The following is a 19,838-nucleotide window of genomic DNA, read 5'->3' on the forward strand; positions in this document are numbered from 1 at the left end:
AAATGGAGCCCTCGGATATGGCCGATTTTAGATTGTAGCGATGATTCCCATGCTGTCATAACATTTAACCTATTTGACAATACTTTTACATCAAATTCACAGGACTTGAAGTTAAGTTGCGTTTGTCATAAACTGTTCAAAAGTTGCTGTTGTTTTTATAAGAGGTACCATGTTACACCAGTGATTAGGGAATGTGTTATGCCGGTTTTGTCTTTACAGTTGTTGTTTTGGAAGCATTGTATCACTGTAAGAAGAAATTCATTATATATATTTTTAATAAGCCAATATGAAAAGAGAAGTTCATTGCTGTTGTTTCAAGTGCTACATTGCCATAAAGCTGCTGTTTGTCCATGACTATACTACTTTACAATTACATTATAATCTTGATATTTCTATGAGGTGACACTTCATTTCAATTCTCAAAAACAGGATGAAATAGCAGCTCATGTGTTATGAAGGCAAAGTCATATCCCTTTGAACACAAGCGTTATTCACTGAATTTCTTTATCAGTATGAAAAGTTCTTTTTCCTGCTGCGCTAAAAACTAGGGAGAACACTGTGTCTATGAATTTTATTGAGGTAGGGCCATATAACAAATTGACACTAGCTTGTACAGGTCTCTCCCGAAATCAACCATGAAATATGTCCTCACATTGTCAAAGTTAGTGTGGATCCTTATGGCACGGATGCAATAGCTGATCCACACACAACTTTCACTATGTGACGACTTATTTTATGGTCAATTTCAGTAGACCTTTACAAACTGGTGTCCATTTTTTTTTTACCATAATAACAGCAAGAATGATGTGTTAGCATCACGCAATGACATATTTTGTGTTTCCATACATTAATTGACCAATAATGTTAAGCACACAAGAATTTCTGAAGTTATGGTATTAACAATAAAATACTCATCATTGAGAGAAGATTCTTTCTCTCACAAATTGCCGAGAATTTAAATACACATTAATCCCATAGCCATCATCATCCTGCAGTGGGCTTACCACTGTCTTTAAATCTTGGAAATCAATCTCTGATAGCGGAGTTGGAACATCTGGGATGATCACAGCCCCTTCATCTTGAAAACAACCTGGTAGGGGGCCATCACAGTCTATGCCATAGTCATCCCAGTTCTGCAGAGGCAATTGGGCATATGAAGAGTTTGGTAAAGATCTTTCCTCTTCAATTGACCCCATAATCCAAAGCTGATTAGGTGTTTTGTTTCTCACTGTTCTGATGGGGTGGTCATTCCAGGAACTAGCAAAGATATGAAGGTGTTGATTTATTCTTGGTAAAAATACATAATGTAAAGAGAACAAGTCAACGTTATCTGACACATCCACGTCCCCAGACTCCTCAAGAAAATAAAATACACAGTAGTAAATGTAGATACAGCTAGCAAACAAGTCTTTCCATAACCGCTCTATGCGTTGATTATGTACACTTGGCCCTGTTATTATGCTGCCCCTCCCTGGTCCTCTTGCTGGATGGGTTAACAGGTACCATGCAACGTCAACATTCTTTACTCCATGATCGGATCTTACTCGTGATGGCAGACCATATTGTGAAACTGCCTCCAGGAACAAGTTAAGAACTGTGTCAGCTTTGTTGTTTCCACTGCATGCAAGGTACATGATCCTCCTTGAGAAACCGACAATACACCCATGTATGACAAATTTCCACCTAAAAAGGAAAGACAAATTCAAAATGATAAACATGAAAAAGTGGGAAAATGTTGGCTTGCGTACAAACTAACAAGAAAATAAAATATATCTTGTATAGGACATCAAATTAGCCACGACAGACTTTACCTTATCAGCTTATGGTGGCCATCTATGTGCCAAAGGGCTAAAGGCCCCCTCACATTGTATGACCTTCTGTGTGTGACAGGGATTTAAAGAGCCCTGACAGTTGTTCCTGCAATATTAAACGCCATGATGAATTTGGTGTCACATGTTTTGTTTCCCAAATATTTAGACCATAATTATGATGTTGTCAAGAGAATTTGCTGTGTGCCTTGTACATGTCATGTATGTGTGTGCATGTGAATGTAAAAACTAAAAGAAAGTCATAAGAAATTGTACAGTTATATATGGTTGAAATTAAACAAAAAAGGAATTAAGACATCTACTCAAAAAGGGCTATCAATCAGAAATGGAGGAGCCCAATACATGTATCTACTTTGGCGGGGGGGGGGGGGGGGTACTGCATTTTTGAAAGTGGCCTACAAGAGACTCAATGAAAGAGCCTCGATCCACTTGCATGTAGTGTGCAACAAAAGCATTACCTTCAGGGTCAACTCTCCTCATTGCCTCCCTGATACTTTCCTCTTGAACTTTATGACCCTTGCACAGAAGATGGCCCCGCATTGATTTGCAGCCACAGTTTGGGAAATTGTGGAGTATATCCAGAATGATAATGTCTAACTCCGCTTCACTTATATCTGAGAAGCTCTTCAAATTCTTGTAGTCTTCTGTAAACTGTTTTATTGCTGACACTGAGCGTCCTCGCTATGTCACTGCCCTTAAAACCTTTCTCTAGGAACTACTCAAGCTGATTTCGACTGATATATATCTTTAGCCTCCCTTTGTTGCCAGTTACTATCATCGGTCTGTTGTTGTGGACGTGTGCTGATTCCTCATTGCGTCTAATCATAAGTGAAATGAGATTATGGGCTTCACGTAACTTTGGAAGGAGAGCTGCTTCGAACGTTCCCCCAAGCCTCGAAACCGGCGAGCATAACCACTCCACCTTATACAAGCCATAATCAAGATCTGCATTGCAAGCCAGTTGATTCATAACATCAAGGAGTACCGTTTTTATGTTGCTTTCTATAAGTTCTTGTGCTGTTCGATGTTGACCCTGCAGGTGAGCCGCCATATTTGCTGTTACGCATCTGGAAAAGCACTCTGGGAAACAAACTTTTTTCAATAAACTGCTGGCCCAATGGAATGACGTTTCTGATCCAATGACATGAGGTTTGATCCGGTGGTGTAGTGTTCAAGCATGATTATGCGCCATTTGTCCAATCAGGATAAAGCTGTTATGATTGTAATATATTCATAAGCGAGGTGCGAGTTAACGGTCGAGTTGTTGTCATGTAATGTTCTGTGTGTGCGGGTGAATTAGAAATACTGATCTTAGATGCTGGCGGTCCATTTTCATTTGAGAACTTGTACCAGCGTTCTACATTGGCGACAAGGGTTTTAATTCAAGGATTAATTCGAGAATCGACAGGTCATTAATTTAACGGTTAAGCAGTTAAAGATGCCGGGTGGTGAATCGGAATCAAGTAGCAGAACAGAGTCGAGTGGTTTGCTGATGGTTTCGTTAGATGTTGGTTCGTTAGCGGCGTTCGATACGAAAGGTGATCCGCATGGTTTGAGTCAACGGTGGAGGAAGTGGAAGCGTTCGTTCAAGTTGTATCTTCCCGGAAAGGGAGTTACGGACGACGCACAAAAACGAGCTCTATTGTTGCATGCGGCGGGTGTTGACGTCCAAGAAATATATTTTACACTGGTCAGCGAGGACGAGATTACTACTTTGGAGGCCACGATGAAAGTACTGGATGATTATTTTATCCCGAAGGCAAACGTTCCTTTTGAGAGACATTTGTTCAGACAGATTGCACAGGAAATGGGCGAAACAGTTGATCAGTTCGTTTGCCGACTTGCCAACGCGCGGCTAGCTGTGATTTCGGGGATAACGAGGACGACTATATTCGCGATCAAGTCATCGACAAGTGTCATTCGAGTGTTATCCCTCGCAAGTTTTTGGAAAAGGAGGAAGCAGTGAGTTTAGACGATTTGTTAAGGATTGCGAGGTCACAAGAGGCGGTCGATCGCCAGATGAAGGTGATGGGAACAAACGAGAGCGCCAATCAAGTGAATGCAGTCGGTGGAAAGTCGAATATGAATAAACATTCTGCTAGAGTCAAGATATGTTTTGGTTGTGGTCAAGATGGTCATTTTCGTGGAGACAAGAAGTGTCCCGCGTGATCAAGCTTGTCGAAGGTGTGCTGGTATTGGGCATTTCATGGTTAGATGTCCACAGCTTCAAGGTCGCACTAGGGGTGAGTTTAGAGGTTCTACAAGTGGAGGCTGAGGTGTTACCGGTCAGGGCAGAGGTGTGGCTAGGAGGTCAAACCCGTGGAGGTAGACGTAGTGCTGGTGGAGGAAGATTTAGACCTGGTAGAACAAGAGAAACAAACCAAGTGGTTGGCGGAGATGATGGTGAACAATATACCGGACCAGTTCAGCAGAGTCCTGGGTATGCATTCTTGGTAGACCATCGATCAAGTGAAACAAGATAGTGGTTTGGTAACTCTGATCATCGGAGGAGTGGATTTAGCGGATGTCCTTAATCGATTCAGGAGCTACTTGCAATGTGGTGAGTCAGCAAACCTGGGACTATTTGAAGCAGAGAGGAATCAGGTGTGAGTCTCGCAAGTCAGCTAAGGCACTTTTCGCTTATGGTGGCACAGAACCATTACCAACTCTAGGCACTTTCACTGCAGATGTTATGCTCTCGGGCAGCAGTAATGGGTGTACGGCTGACTTCGTGGTTGTCAAGAGCAACGGGGGAACGCTGCTAGGTCGTGGAACCGCAGAGAAGCTTGGTGTCTTACACATCAGTCCTTTCGAGGCAAATAATTTGAGCGGGCGAGCGGAGTGTGATATCCGTGAGAGATACAGCAGTTTGTTTCCGGGCGTTGGTCTCTTAAAGGGGTATGAGCTGAAACTGCACATTGACGACACTGTGAAGCCTGTAGCACAGCATGTGCGTAGAATTCCGTTCGGGTTGCGGTAAAAGGTCGATAAGAAGCTTGACAAACTAGTGGAGCTGGACATAATAGAAGAAGTACCAGAGGGGCCGTCGGGATGGGTTGTGCCTAAAGGAGACGGAGACGTGAGGGTCTGCGTGGACATGTGCCGTGCAAATGGGGCGATTGTTCGAGAACGCCATCCGATCCCAACAGTGGAGGAGCTTGTACATGATTTAAATGGAAGTACCGTCTTCAGCAAAATTGATCTCAAGTGGGGTTTTCATCAGATTCCGCTCAGTGAAGAGAGTCGACACATCACAACGTTTGTCACGCATCGCGGGCTTTACCGATACAAGCAGTTAATGTTTGGTGTGACATCAGCACCGAAGAAATACCAACAAATTATCTGTGATGTTTTGAAGGGTTGTGCGGGAGTTGCGAACATTGCTGATGATCTCATTGTTCATGACAAGGACATAGAGGAGCATGATGTACGTTTGTTTGCAGTGCTTGGCAGGCTGAGTGAAGTGGGGCTGACTGTGAATGGAGACAAGTGCCAGTTTAGACTGACAAAGCTCACGTTCTTCGGTCATGAACTGACAAGTAACGGAGTTAATCCAAGTGCAGAGAAAGTGGCTGCTATTAGAGACGCAAGACCTCCCAAGGTTCGATCTTTCATGGGTTTGGTCCAGTATTCAGCGAAGTTCATGCCAGACCTAGCATCCATAGCCAAGCCCATTCAGGAGTTGACCAGGAAGGGCATTACGTTCAAGTGGGGTGCGGAACAGCAGAGATCATTTCAAGAGTTGAAGAAGCTGATTACACAAGCCGAGACACTGGCTTATTATTTAGGTGGGCTGCAGGACAAGAATTGTTGCTGATGCGTCCCCAGTGGGGTTAGGGGCAGTTCTGACGCAACAGCAGGGAGGCGTACGGAGAGTCATTTCCCATGCATCCAGAAGCTTGTCTTACATGGAATGTCGTTACAGTCAGACTGAAAAGGAAGCACTCGCATTGGTCTGGGCGTGCGAACGATTCAGCATGTACGTTACTGGTGAAACTTTTTAACTAGAAACAGATCACAAACCCTTAGAGCGCATATTTTCGCGCACGTCAAAGCCTTGTGCGCAAATTGAGAGATGGGTGTTGCGCTTACAAGGATTCAACTTTACAGTGGTGTACCGACCAGGAAAGACGAACATTGCTGATGCCTTATCCAGGTTAAAATCTGTGGAATCATCTGACGGTGGCGAAAAGTACGACTTCGCCAAAACCATCGTAGAGAACAGTGTGCCTGTTGCTTTGTCACCGAGAGAAATTGAGGAGGCGTCTTACAATGATGAGGAACTATGTCAAGTGAAGAACTGTGTACGTTCTGCTAACTGGGAACGTTGTACACTCTCCTCGTACGTTCCTATCAAGGACGAATTGTGTATTTATGGTGAAATTTTGCTTTGTGGTACTATGATTGTAGTTCCCAGGGTCCCACGGGACAAGGTCATGAGATTGGCGCACGAAGGCCATCAGGGGATAGTTAAGACGAAATATCGACTTCGCAATAAAGTTTGGTGGCCGGGAATGGACAAGGATGCACAAAAGGTGTGCAAGGTGTGCCATGGCTGTCAGGTTACTTCAGGTTACCACCCACCTGAGCCGATATCTCGTGTGTTGCCTCCTACCACCCCGTGGCAAGATTGCAGTGCAGACCTGCTAGGTCCCCTGCCCTCGGGAGAAAGTATTTTGGTGGTGGTTGATTATTTCAGCAGATTTCTGGAAGTGGCTAGCTTGAAGTCTACCACGAGTGCAAAGATTATTGAAGCGATCTCCCCAATGTTTGCGACATTTGGTGTTTCGTTTTCCCTGAGGACAGATAATGGTCCACAATTTGTGTCTGAGGAGTTCGAGACGTTTCTACGTAGTCATGGTGTTGAACATCGAAGGACTACTTTATTATGGCTGCAGGCCAATGGCGAGGTCAAGCGTCAGAATCGTTCTTTGCTCAAGTGTCTGTGGATCGCACATTTGGAGAAGAAGAACCTGCGCACTGAATTGGTTACATGGTTGATAGCGTACAGGTCTACCCAGCAGGTCACAACCAGCGCCACACCCTTCTCTTTGATGTTTGGAAGAGAGGTGCGGTCCAAACTACCGGAACTGAGAAGAGAGATGGTGGATGTTTCACGGGAAGAAACACGTGACAAAGACTGGTCGAACAAGTTGATAGGGAAGACATATGCGGACGACAAGAGAGGTGCCATCCCTAAGTCAATCAGAGTCAGCGATGCAGTGCTTCTAAAAGCAGAAAAATCGAACAAGTTGTCAAGCAATTTTCATCCAAGCCCATTTAAGGTCGTTCAGAAGACCGGAAGTGAGGTTACTGTCAGGGATGACGTGGGAGTGGAGTTCAAGCGCAACACAGCGTTTGTCAAGAAATACAATGTACCGGAGGGTGCGTCCCCGTCTGTAACCAGTGATGGCGGTTGTTCAGCTGATCGTTAAGGAGATGGACAGGAGCCAGGGCCAGCAGAAACAGCTGATCGTGAAGGAGACAGACAGGATCCAGAGCCAGCAGAAATGAAGGACAAAATGGACATAAACTGCAAGAACCTGAAGTCCACCCGAATGTTGTTTGTAGGTCTACTCGCCAAGTCCAGACCTTCGCGGTTCCATGACTTTGTTTTATCGTTAAGGAATTAGTTTGCGGTGCAAGGACAATGCTATGCCATTAAGTGTTTATTCCGCTTATATCGTGACTACTAAGCTAGATTTTGTTTTGTTTTGTTTGCTTGTAACGAATCTAGTTATAAGGCTTTCGTTTTTTTTGTTTAGCCCTGATACGTAGTGTTGATTAGGTTTCATTTAAGAAAAGGAGGGATGTAGTGTTCAACATGATTATGCACCATTTGTCCAATCAGGATAAAGCTGTTATGATTGCAATATATTCATAAGCGAGGTGCGAGTTAACGGTTGAGTTGTTGTCATGTAATGTTCTGTGTGTGTGGGTGAGTTAAAAATACTGATCTTAGATGCTGGCCGTCCGTTTTCATTTGAGAACTTGTACCAGCGTTCTACAGGTGGCACGATGTATATAGTTCGAGTGAATGGTCTACGATCCAATAAAGGGAATGTGGTTTTCTAGCAGAATGATGCGTGGCAATGACATGAAGCCCCATCCAATGACATAAAAAAATTAATATAAGATACGATAGAATGACGTATGATCCAATGACATGAAGCATATTGTCGGATAGAATGATGTATGATTCAGTGGCATGGCGTTAATGGTCCAATGGCATGAACCTCGATTCAGTTACATTTTTGTCCCAATTCCCCCTCCATAGTCAAGTTTCTCGGATATATGCGATTATGGAAGTTGAAAGATTCCATTACTGCAGCTGACGACGTGGATGTTACCGCAGCTAAGAAAGGGGAAACTTTAGCCGAGTTAATACAATTTCTAGATGATAAAAGCCTTGCCCTTGTGATGAGAGATGCATGAGATGACGGCAGGAAAGCATTAAAGATCCTGCGAGCACACTATGCTGGTACAGGCAAACCAAGGGTGATTCCATTGTATACGGAACTGACATCGCTTGTGAAGTCGGAGCACGAGACAGTGACAGATTATGTTATTCGAGCAGAAACAGCGGCAACAGCTCTTAGAAATGCCGGCAAAACCGTGACAGATCGCCTACTCATAGCGATGGTACTCAAAGGTCTACCAGAAGAATATAAACCGTTTGTTGTCGTCATAACACAGAGCGATAAAGAACAAAAATTCAGCGAATTTAAAGTCGAGTTACAAAGCTTCAAAGACACTGAGCGAACTAGCGTAGCAACGGGAAGTCATTCTGTGATGAAAACGGAATACAAGAAGGAATCCCAGTCGGAGATTGTCTGTTATCAGAGCGGCCATCCAGGGCACATTGCTTGCTTCTGTAAGAGTAATAATAAGAACAGATGGGGACAGTGGTGTAACACGTGCCATAACTCATCTCACAGTGATAGAGCATGTCGACGCAAAGGGAAAAATAAGACTAACAAAGTAAAGCAAGCGTCTGAGACTTTGGAGGATTCTGACTAAGAAGCAGAGCATTCATTTGCGTTTGAGAACCATGCGGGTGAAAGTGCTACAAAGAAGCCAAATGCTCTACTGGTAGACTGTGGTGCAACTACTCACATCATCAATGATGAATCCAAATTCAGCAAATTTGATGACAAGTTCGCACCGGAGAAGCGCTACATTGAATTAGCAGATGGAACACGATCTAACAATGTGGCACTCAAGAGAGGAGATGTTGAAATAACCATCATGGATACCACTGAAAATCGTGTCAATGTTACATTGAAGAATGCATTATACATTCCAACGTATCCTCAGAATATATTCTCAGTACAAGCTGCGACTGAAAGAGGTGCTTCAGTAAGTTTCAATACAGACTCTGCTAAATTAGTTTACAAGGATGGAACCAATTTCAACATCAAGAAGCATGGTAGACTGTACTATCTCAGTACCTTCAACAAGAATGACTCTGACTCCGACTCTGTTAACTATACATGTGACCAGAAGGGTTGGCATGAAAGATGAAGTGGAAGGTATGAAAATAAGCGATAGTAGTTCTAGCAAACCGTGAGATTGTAATGTTTGTATTGAAGGGAAGATGACCTAACGTAGGAATAGAAATCGAGATGCGCGAGCTACTGCGCTATTAGAATTGGTTCATACTGACTTAGCCGGACCTATTGATCCAGTCTCTAGAGAGGGTTTCAGATATTCCACAGCTTTTACTGATGACTATTCAGGTGCAGTATTTGCGTATTTTATAAAGAGTAAAAGTGACACAATAGCTGCAACCCAAAATTTTTTGGCAAACACAGCTCCATATGGTGAGGTCAAATGTATTAGGTCGGATAATGGTGGTGAATTTATTTCTCAGAAGTTTAAGTCTCTGCTGGAGAAAAATAAGATAAAGCATGAAATGTCCGCACCTTATTCTCTCCACCAAAATGGGACAGCAGAGCGACATTGAAGAACCTCATTTGAAATGGGAAGATGTTCACTCTTGCATTCTAATTTGTGCAAAGAATTTTGGCCTTATGCAGTAATGACTGCCGCGTACATACGCAATAGGTGCTTTAACAACTGCTTGAAACAAACAGCATACTTTGCTATCACTGGCAAAAAGCCAAATTTGTCAAACATGAGAGTCTTCAGATCAGAGAGCTACGCATATAAGCAGGATAAGAAGAAATTAGATCCCAGATGCACAAAAGGGATTTTTCTTGGGTTTGATAAGGAAAGCCCCGCCTATCTGGTGTATATCCTAGAGACAGGTAAGGTTATGAAGTACAGGGTAGGAATTGGAACCATGTATTACACTGTTTCTTGTTGGAGAACAGTTTTGTTCAAAGCCCTGTTGACAATTGTGTGTATACCAAACATGTTGGATTTATTGCTATGCTTGTCTGGGTAGACGACTTATTAAAGCAGCAAGCAACATATTGCTAATGTCTGAAGCTAAAGAAATGCTGAAGGAGAGATTTCATATGAAAGATCTGGGTAGAGTTTCATACTTTTTGGGTATTCACTTTGAGCAAGGAGATGGCTTTTTAAAGATGAACCAAAAGGGGTACATCACTAAGGTGCTTGAGAGATTTGAGATGCCTAATTGTAAGCCAAGGTCTACACCTTCAGAACAGAAGCTTGAGTTTGAAGGTGAAACCCCTGTGGATCCTAGACGATACCGTGAAGCAGTGGGTAGTTTGGTGTATGCGATGACATGCACTAGACCAGACATATGCTGGGTTGTTACAAAGTTGTCACAGTTCCTGATTGCTCCCATGAAGGGACACTGGATAGCTTTAAAACATGTGTTGCGATACTTGAATACTTGAATCTGACAATCATCGGACGAATTCACATTATAAAAACCTTTGTGATTCCGATGTTAATGTATCGAGCTGGTTCAATTTGCATTGATAAAGAAGTTATAACTGAGGCCAATAAGATCATCTTTGATTTTATAAGGAAAGGCAAAGACAAGGTAAAACGAATGTCCCTAATTGGTGACACTAAAGATGGTGGAATGGACGCCCCGCATTTGGAATCTATTATTAAGACCCAAAGAATAATGGTTTGCAAGAGATTTGCAGATGAGCAACCTTGTACTTGGAAAACAATTTTGTCACACTACCTGAAACCGGTTGGGGATAAAATTATTTTGTTGTGATTTTGATGTTAAAAAGACTCCCTATTAATCTTCCAAGCTTTTACCAGGAAAGTTTAAGTGTTTTACACAATGTTCCACAGCTGCATATGAGAATGAATTTGAAATGTCACATGAAGAAATATCCAACACTGTCATATGGAATAACAAATTCATTTGTATTAATGGTAAATCTGTCTTCAATATAAGGTTGGCTAGTAAGGGATTAATCACAATAGGTGATTTAGTCACGAAAGGTAAACAATTTATCAGTCAATGCAATGTACGCCAGCTGGATTTTTCTCCGAAAGACGTTTTTGATCTGATGGCCCTTATCGACGCTATTCCTGCACCGTGGCGGCAATCTCTGAAAATGAATGGGTACGTGAATAAAAGACCATTTGTCCTTTATGATCAAATTCAACTTGTTTTAAATAATCAAGATATTTTGATTGACAAAGCGTTGTCTAAAAGCATCTATAGGGAATTAATTTTTGGATTAGTAACTCTGCCAACAGCACAATTGAGATATAATGAAAGCTTTGATAATGTCTGTTTGGAATGGAAGGAAATTTGTAGCTTGCCGTTTAAAGTCGCTCTTGACACAAAATCACGAGAATTTCAATATAAGGTCTTGAACAGGTATCTAGTAACAAATATGTTTTTAAAGAAAATAAGCAAAATAGATTCTTCAGCCTGTTCCTTTTGTGGTGTGAATGACGAATCCCTTGAACATCTATTTGTGACATGCCTTTTCACTGCAACGCTATGGGAGAAACTTGTAATGTGGTGCAACAACATAAATATCAAGGTTGAATCACTATCGGCTGTAGATACAATATTCAGTGATTGGCAAAGGAAGGATGACTTTCTGTTGTTGAATCACATTATTCTCATTGCTAAACAATGTATATACTATTGTAGGATCAACAATTCAAAACCACTCTTTAATGTTCTCTTAGGACGAATCAAGTCAGTTTACTTATTAGAATGCCAGAGTTCTACATGGAAGAACAAAAGGCAAGCCCAGTCTTTGAAATGGGGCAAGTGTCACTTTTGAAGATAAATAGGTGTTTCGAAACATGCGTCCACAATTTTATATTATAATATCTTAATTCCTGTCTAAGCACTTGTTGTTAGCTGTGTGATTGTGTGTCGTGTTAAGTGTATGTGTGTGATTATTTGAGGGGGAGGAGGGGGGTCAGTAAATAAGTCTATATATTCTGTCTGTATTTTTTGGCTGTAACTTCTGAGGTGAGAAATTAATAAAATACCCAAAAAAATACTTGAAGGGGACCCTTGAGTTTGAATTGTGCTATAGAAAGTGTGATGATGGTCTTACACTGATAGGCTACAGTGATGCTGATTGGGCGTCATCTACAGATGACAGATGTAGTATCAGTGGGTACTGTTTCAGTTTGAACAGAGCCGGTCCTCTTATTTCTTGGAAATCAAGGAAACAATAAACAGTGGCCCTATGACCATGTGAAGCTGAGTACATTGCTCTGGCGGCAGCAGTCCAAGAAGGTATGTATCTCACTCAAATGATAAAGGACATTGGTGAGGTAAGTGGCCCTGTTTTTATTTTTGAAGACAACCAAGGCACAATCGCCTTGTCCAAGAACCCAGCCAATCGACAAAGATCGAAACATATTGATGTTCGATACCATTTCATTCGCAGCGCGCAGGATGCAGGCAAGATTATCATTAAGTATTGTCCCACTGCCGAAATGGTAGCTGATGTCATGACCAATGACCAAACCAATTACTAAATTTCAGTGGCAAAAGTTCAGGAACTATATTTTTGGTTCTTAAGACAGAAGTATACAAGTAATATGCAAGCGTAACTTCATATTGTTATTTTTATATCCTTTTAAGAGGTAACACATCTTATGTTGAGTTCACTTTTTGTAATAATAATTATGTGAATGTAATTCTAGGACATGTAAGTGCGATCAAGTGGGGGTGTAAGGATAGTCTCATTATATGTAATGGGATGCCTGTGCAAATGTATTACGTAATAAAAAGTTCCCGGATGTTGTTCTTCCATGAGGTAAAGATAAACATCGCGTGTTTGATGTTTAGTATGTGTTGAACGAAATCCGAACTCATCTTCCCCCGTCATGAACGAAACACCTACAAGAATGCCAGTTCTATCTGCTTGGCGATGTATCTGTTCATGAGTGCAATACAGTTTCCTTGCCTGTTCAATAGATTTTTCCCACAATTTGTTTGGGTCTGTTTTTTTCTGGATGTGGTCCTAGCTCTTTAGGCTCTCTTCGAAACTTTAATGCCTCACGGCGCTCTTCAGTGGCAGCAAAAGTGCATTCAATGTTTTTGTGATTGTTGGGCTGACGTACATATCGCCCAACTGCCCTCTCCTTGTTCCAGCAAGAATAATTGTCTTGCCCACTGAAATTCATTGTATCTTCTTTGAAATGAAGAAGATTATGAACAATCATAGTGCAAGCTGTTGTACCTTTTCGATCTTCGAGCAAAATGCCATACCTTAATGCTATTTCTTGGAAAGTGACAGCATCACAATGCATAACCATTCTTCTTGTTGACCATGTGAAAGAAGGCCACTGAACACAACTTCAGATGCAGGAAAAGCAAACTTGGTCAAATCATCAGCTTTCCAGTAACCAAGACGTTTCTCAATATCCTTTGGGATGCGTGAACTCTTGAATTCTGTGGTCCATGGAAAATCCTTCAAACGCTTATCTGCTGTGGTCCAATCAACAATATCATCCTCCTCTTCTTTCAAGCTCAGTAGAGCATTCTTAACAATGTTAAGATGAATTGTATGCATTTCATCATAAGCCATGTCTCTATCATACAAAAAGCCATAAAGGTAATATAACCTATGTAAGATCGAAAGCCCAGTGTAGCCACTCTCTTTAAAGAGACGACATCTAACACTTATTCTTTCCTCTGAGGCAATGTCACTTACCAATTCCAAATTGTCTAGGACATTCTCCTTTTCTGCTGGATAGCGCCCTTATGTTCTAAAGTTGGGATAATAGTAATGGGATGTTTCAGGAACATACATACACACTTTCAGGCTTGCAACTCCCGCAACCACATTTCCCCATTTTTATAAATTTTCCGACTTCACACCAGCCATTATGGTCTCCAGAAAACCAAATCATTAGATTCTAATGGTTGTATTTCCAGCTGGTTTCCCACAAGTGGCTAACTTATAGTTCACTTGAATGCCACTGATAAAAACATCCTCAATATCTACAATGAGTGGTTCCAGAAAAGGATCTAACGAAATAGGCCTTTTCTTTGAAAGCATGTGTGATGGCACAATTTCTACCACATACACCTCTTTAGCTTTACATCTTTCCACCTTTGACATTGTTGCTATAGTGACCTCAATAGCCCCACAGCCACGGAGTGATGAACTGAATGGTTGCCATCCATCCCAATCTGCTAAAAAGAAGTACAAACAACATACATTATTTTTATTTTATTTAAGGCTCCTAATTAAGCACATGGTTATGAATGGATTGATTTCAACAAAATGAACTATTAGTACATGTACATGTAGTTCTTGCAAGATCTTGGTTGAAAAAGGCTTAGGTGAATACTCCGTTACAAAAGTGACCAGGGTGAAAAGCAGTGCTTTGGTACATGTACCTTTACATGGTGCTGAAATGAAAATAATCACATGTAGAGTTAACTATGTGGTATTTTTCTCTCAAGCTCAATGCTCTAAAAGCTACATGTACACTTGGTAGCTTTTAGAGCATTAAGGTGGAGAGATAATAGGAAATACCCTTTTGAAGGATTGGTGTACCTCTTAAGGATTAAAATAAATTACAACCATACCTCCAAAAGAGGGATTCTGGTCCACTTACATGTTAGGGGATCCTTTCAAAATTTCAGGCAATCACCCTGTTGCTCTTAAATAAGATTTCCCAAAGGTAAAAGGCACAAAAAGTTATCTTCGCTTTGTTGTTCGGTTCTCACTATTTGGGGAGAGTTTCGTCCCCAATTGAAGGATATCAATATGTACAAATGAATTCAGGAATAAAAAATGGCAGAATATACAATTTGTATATCAAGTAGTGCCACAATACATGTATACAGGAACTTTCCAAATATACAACAACAACAACAACAACATTCTTTATTCGTGCCCAGAAATTATACAGTGTTACATTAATACAAGAAAGAAAAATTACTAAAGAAGAGGGCACAGCCACTTAGAAATAGCAAGCTACTCGAGCTAAGTGGCTGGGCCAAGCGGAAAAATTTACAAATACCCTACATTAAAATAGAACTAAGGACACGATTTACCATTCACACACATGTTACATTAATGCAAGAAAGAAAAATTACTAAAGAAGAGGGCACAGCCACTTAGAAATAGCAAGCTAATCGAGCTAAGTGGCTGGGCCAAGCGGAAAAATTTACAAATACCCTACATTAAAATAGAACTAAGGACACGATTTACCATTCACACACACACACGCGCACACAAAAATAACAATAAACAAGGGGAAGTGCACACGCAAAAACTGAAAAATAAAGTACATCAATGAGCCAGTCAGTAGTTGGAGATAAGCGAGTCTTTTAAGAGGACTTTGAAACAGGTACGACTCTTGAATTTTAATGACTCTTCAATGGAATTCCAAACTTTAGCTCCAAAAAAACGAATGTTAAATTTGCCATAGTTGGTCCTCGCTTTAGGCAGATAGTATGAGATCTTACATGCCCATCTTGTTTGATACTTATGCACTTTGTTGATACTTTAAAAAAAATCGTTAAAAATTAAGGGCAATCTATAAGAGTAATAGTCATACATAAACAAAGCACAATACAAGTATAATAAGTCAATTACTTTAAGTATTTTCAATTTCCGAAAGAGTGGACTAGAGTGGCAATTATACTCTGAGAATGTTATTATTCTGACAGCTCTTTTTTGTGGGGTGATGAGCGGAAGGAGGGCTGTTTGATATGTAGTCCCCCAAGTTATTAAACTATAAGTCAGGAAGCGATAGATAAGTGAGTAATACAACTGTACAAGGACCAAATCGGTCACAGAGTGCCTTATCTTAGATAGTATGCCAACACATCTCTTAATCTTACTTGAAATATACATGTATATAGCTAGTATGAAATGTCAATCGAGGGGTAAGTACTAACCATCATATGCAATATTCCTTGGATCTCCTTTAGCTGTTTCGATCTTGTAGTTGAAAGTATGATAACATCCATGGCACTGTATTTCATGCTCATCAACACTACCAGCAACTTTCGGTAATTTTAAGATCATATTGGCTGATATAACAGTCTTGCAATCAACTTGTGGACATCTGACAGGGAGAACCCACTCTTCATCTGGACTCCAAAAGTATGCTAATTCTGCAAAACGCTTGCCATCTCAGCATTCCTTTTTACCTCCAGCCTGTTTTCCTGTCAGGTGGCACCCAATGGTCACGTTGCTCCCAGTGAAGCGTCATTTTCTTGCACATTGAAGGAGATGAACACCACCTTTTGACCTTGTTTGCAATGCTTAAGTAATAATAGAGTATGCTACCATGTTTTCCACAGTTCTTTATTTCCAAGTAAACTATACAAGCAAGAGTGGCTTGAGTCCAAACAAACCCAGTACAGTTTTGGGGTGCTGTATCCAATGTTCTCAAGCAGTGAACACACTTCATCCCACTTAGAAGGCCACAGAGTAGGCATATTATTCTCAGCAGCATTATTGTTTTTGAAATAAAGCTCCTTTCCCCAACATAAGAGATCTTCAAAATGCTGGATAGAGATTGCCATTTGATCCTTCATTTCAAGAGCTCTTATAATTGCATCAAAAATGAATTTATCAACGTCATCCTCTCCTTCACGGCTACTATCATAAACATCCTCATCAGAACCGGGATCAGTTTCCTCCTTGTAGAATGTTGTGAGCTTGTAACCGCTCCTCCAGTAGTTTTCCAGCAGAACAGTTCGGATGAAACACGTTGTCCACGGTTAGAATTAAAAGCAGTCGTATTCTCTAACTTTGGCTGGTTTAATGGACTCAGAATATTACATTGGCGACGAGGAACGGATCAAAACGTGGCATTGATGGGGAAAATCGAGTAATACAACGAGAACGACAGCTGGATCGAGTACACCGAACGACTCGAGCATTTCGTCGTGGCGAATGAAATTACGGACAACAACAAGAAGCAAGCGGTACTGCTAAGCGCATGTGGAGCTAAAACTTACAAGCTAATCAGGAATTTAGTAAATCCAAAGAAGCCGACCGACAAGTCGTTTACAGAGTTAGTCAACCTGGTGAAGAATCATCTAAATCCAAGACCCTCTTCAATCGTCTATCGGTTCAAATTTAACAGCCGTTTTTGTCAACCGGGAGAAACATTACAACAATATGTCGCCGAACTGAGGAATTTATTGGAGCACTGTGAATTCAATGACCAACTGGAGAAAATGCTTCGTGATGAACTGGTTTGTGGTGTGAATGATGAACTCATACAGCGCAGATTACTGGCGGAAAGTCAACTGGAATTCAAGATGGCGATGGAATTAGCCACATGATGGAAACCGCCGACAGGAATACACGTGATCTGAAGCACGGGAATGAGGGGAATCTGAACAAAAAACCAAAAGAACCACAAGTTAACCGCGTGGCCAAGGAGCCACCGAAACAAAAACAGCCGCCAAGGAACCCGAGGCAATCAAAAGAATGCTATTGTTGTGGAGGCCAGTTTCATGATGCGGATAGGTGCAGGTATAAAGAAGAAGAGTGCTATAGATGCCGTAAGAAGGGTCACAAAGCAAACAAGTGTTGCAGTAAAGGTAAAACGAGTTTTCAAAACAGCAACAAGTTTGGAAACACACAACGCCTGGAGACATCAGAAGAGGCAGAGGAAGAATGCGAAGAATACACGATGTTTCACCTAGCTGCAAAGGAGAGAGAACCATATCAAGTCGACCTACAACTTAACGGAGTTCAGACGAGTATGGAAGTGGATACCGGCGCTGCAGCTACGGTCATCAATAAAGAAACCTACAAGAGAATAATTGATGGAAATTCTGCGAAGGATCAACCGCAGATGAGAACCGCTAAAGTAAAGCCCCGAACGTATACAGGTGAATTAGTCAAGGTCTTAGGAACTGTGAACGTTGTTGTAACTTATGAGAAGCAAGAAGTGGAACTGCAAACACTCGTAGTGGAAGGATCAGGGCCTAACTTACTGGGAAGGGACTGGTTGAGAGTTCCGAGACTCAACTAGAAGGAGCTGTTCAAAATCCAAGTTGATGAAAACAACCACGAGTCTCCGTTTGGAAGGTTGATCAACCAATGCTCGGACGTGTTTCAAGAAGGACTTGGAACATTCACAGGCGACACCAGTGCCATACACCATGACAGGGAAGATTGAGGCTGAACTCAAAAGACTGCAAGATGAGGGAACAATCGAACCTGTTCAGTTCTCTGAATGGGTGACCCCCATTGTACCTATCCTAGAACCAGACGGCTCCATTCGTATCTGCGGAGACTACAAAACAACTGTCAATCAAGTGTCTAAGCTGGACAGTTACCCTATCCCGAAGGTTGAAGATCTCTTTGCAACTCTAGGAGGAGGTGAAAAATTCACTAAACCGGACATGAGTCAGGCCTATCAGCAATTACTTCTGGATGAAGAGTCCAAACAGTACACCACCATCAACACACACACACAAAGGATTGTTCCAGTACAACCGTCTGCCCTCCAGAATATCGTCAGCACCAGCAATATTTCAGCGGAATATGGAGAATCTACTGTGGAACATTCCTTATGTAATCGTCCGGGTGGATGACATACTAGTGTTTGGAGCCGTTGACGAAGATCATTTAAACAACCTGGAAGAAGTCTTGAAATGACTAGCAAGCGCGGGCTTACGACTGCGGAAAGAAAAGTGTGTCTTCATGGAACCTCAAGTAACCTACCTGGGGCACAAGGTCAGCAAGGGAGGCATTCAACCGTTGCAAGACAAGGTCAATGCTATTACCAATGCACCAGCACCTACGAATGTGTCAGAGCTCAGATCGTACCTGGGCATGATTAACTACTACCAGAAAGTTCTGCCCAACTTGTCAAGTGTGTTGGCTCCACTACATGGGTTGCTACGTAATGAGACTTGTTGGCATTTCGGTAAAGAGCAGATGCATGCATTTCAGAAGTCGAAGGAATTCTGGTCCACTACGACAGTCAGAAGAAACTAACCTTGGCATGCGATGCATCAAAGTATGGTTTGGGAGCCGATCTTTCTCATCAAATGGAAGACGGCTCAGAGCATCCAATCGCTTATGGTTCCAGGACCCTGTCCAATGCAGAAAAAGATTACTCCAACTTGGAAAGAGAAGCACTTGCGCTGGTATTTGGAGTGAAGAAATTTCACCAGTACATTTATGGCAGACACTTTAGCTTGGTGACTGACCACAAACTGTTAGAATCATTGTTTAATGGGAAGAAGGCCATACCTACTATGGCAGCAGCGAGGATTCAGCATTGGGCCTTGACGCTGGCTGCCTACGACTACTCCATTGATTACAAACCAGGACCTGAACACGCCAATGCTGATGCCCTCAGCCGACTGCCCTTGCCTGTTAGTCCGCCGACTACACCGTTGCCTGTAAAAACTGTTTTTGCAATGGAACTCCTTAATTCAACACCAGTGAGTGTGAATGAAATCAGAACCGGAACCAGATGTGAGCCGATACTGTCTCAAGTAGTCAAGTATGTACAGCAAGGTTGGCCTAATCACAACTCAGAAGAAGTATTCAAGCCTTACTTCACAAGGAAAGATGAATTAAGTGTTTAGGATGGGTGTTTGCTATGGGGAAATCGAGTGGTGGTACCCGC

The 19,838-nt window shown here is 41.8% G+C and overlaps 2 pseudogenes across 2 annotated transcripts in view; one reads left to right on the forward strand and one right to left on the reverse strand.

Moving 5' to 3' along the window:
- LOC146488478 (uncharacterized) overlaps positions 1-19,838 on the forward strand; it is a 247,934-nt pseudogene that overhangs the window by 36,608 nt on the left and 191,488 nt on the right. The window lies entirely within an intron of this gene.
- On the reverse strand, positions 13,113-17,121 carry LOC146488484 (uncharacterized; annotated as a pseudogene). The gene is made up of 3 exons (XR_014865817.1): positions 17,021-17,121; positions 16,129-16,906; positions 13,113-14,409 (listed from the first exon to the last, which is right to left on the reverse strand). The product of XR_014865817.1 is annotated as an uncharacterized LOC146488484 (transcript).

The sequence above is a fragment of the Pavona decussata genome, unplaced genomic scaffold, assembly GCF_977016875.1.
Source record: "Pavona decussata unplaced genomic scaffold, jaPavDecu1.1 SCAFFOLD_9, whole genome shotgun sequence".
Taxonomy (NCBI): Eukaryota; Metazoa; Cnidaria; class Anthozoa; order Scleractinia; family Agariciidae; genus Pavona; species Pavona decussata.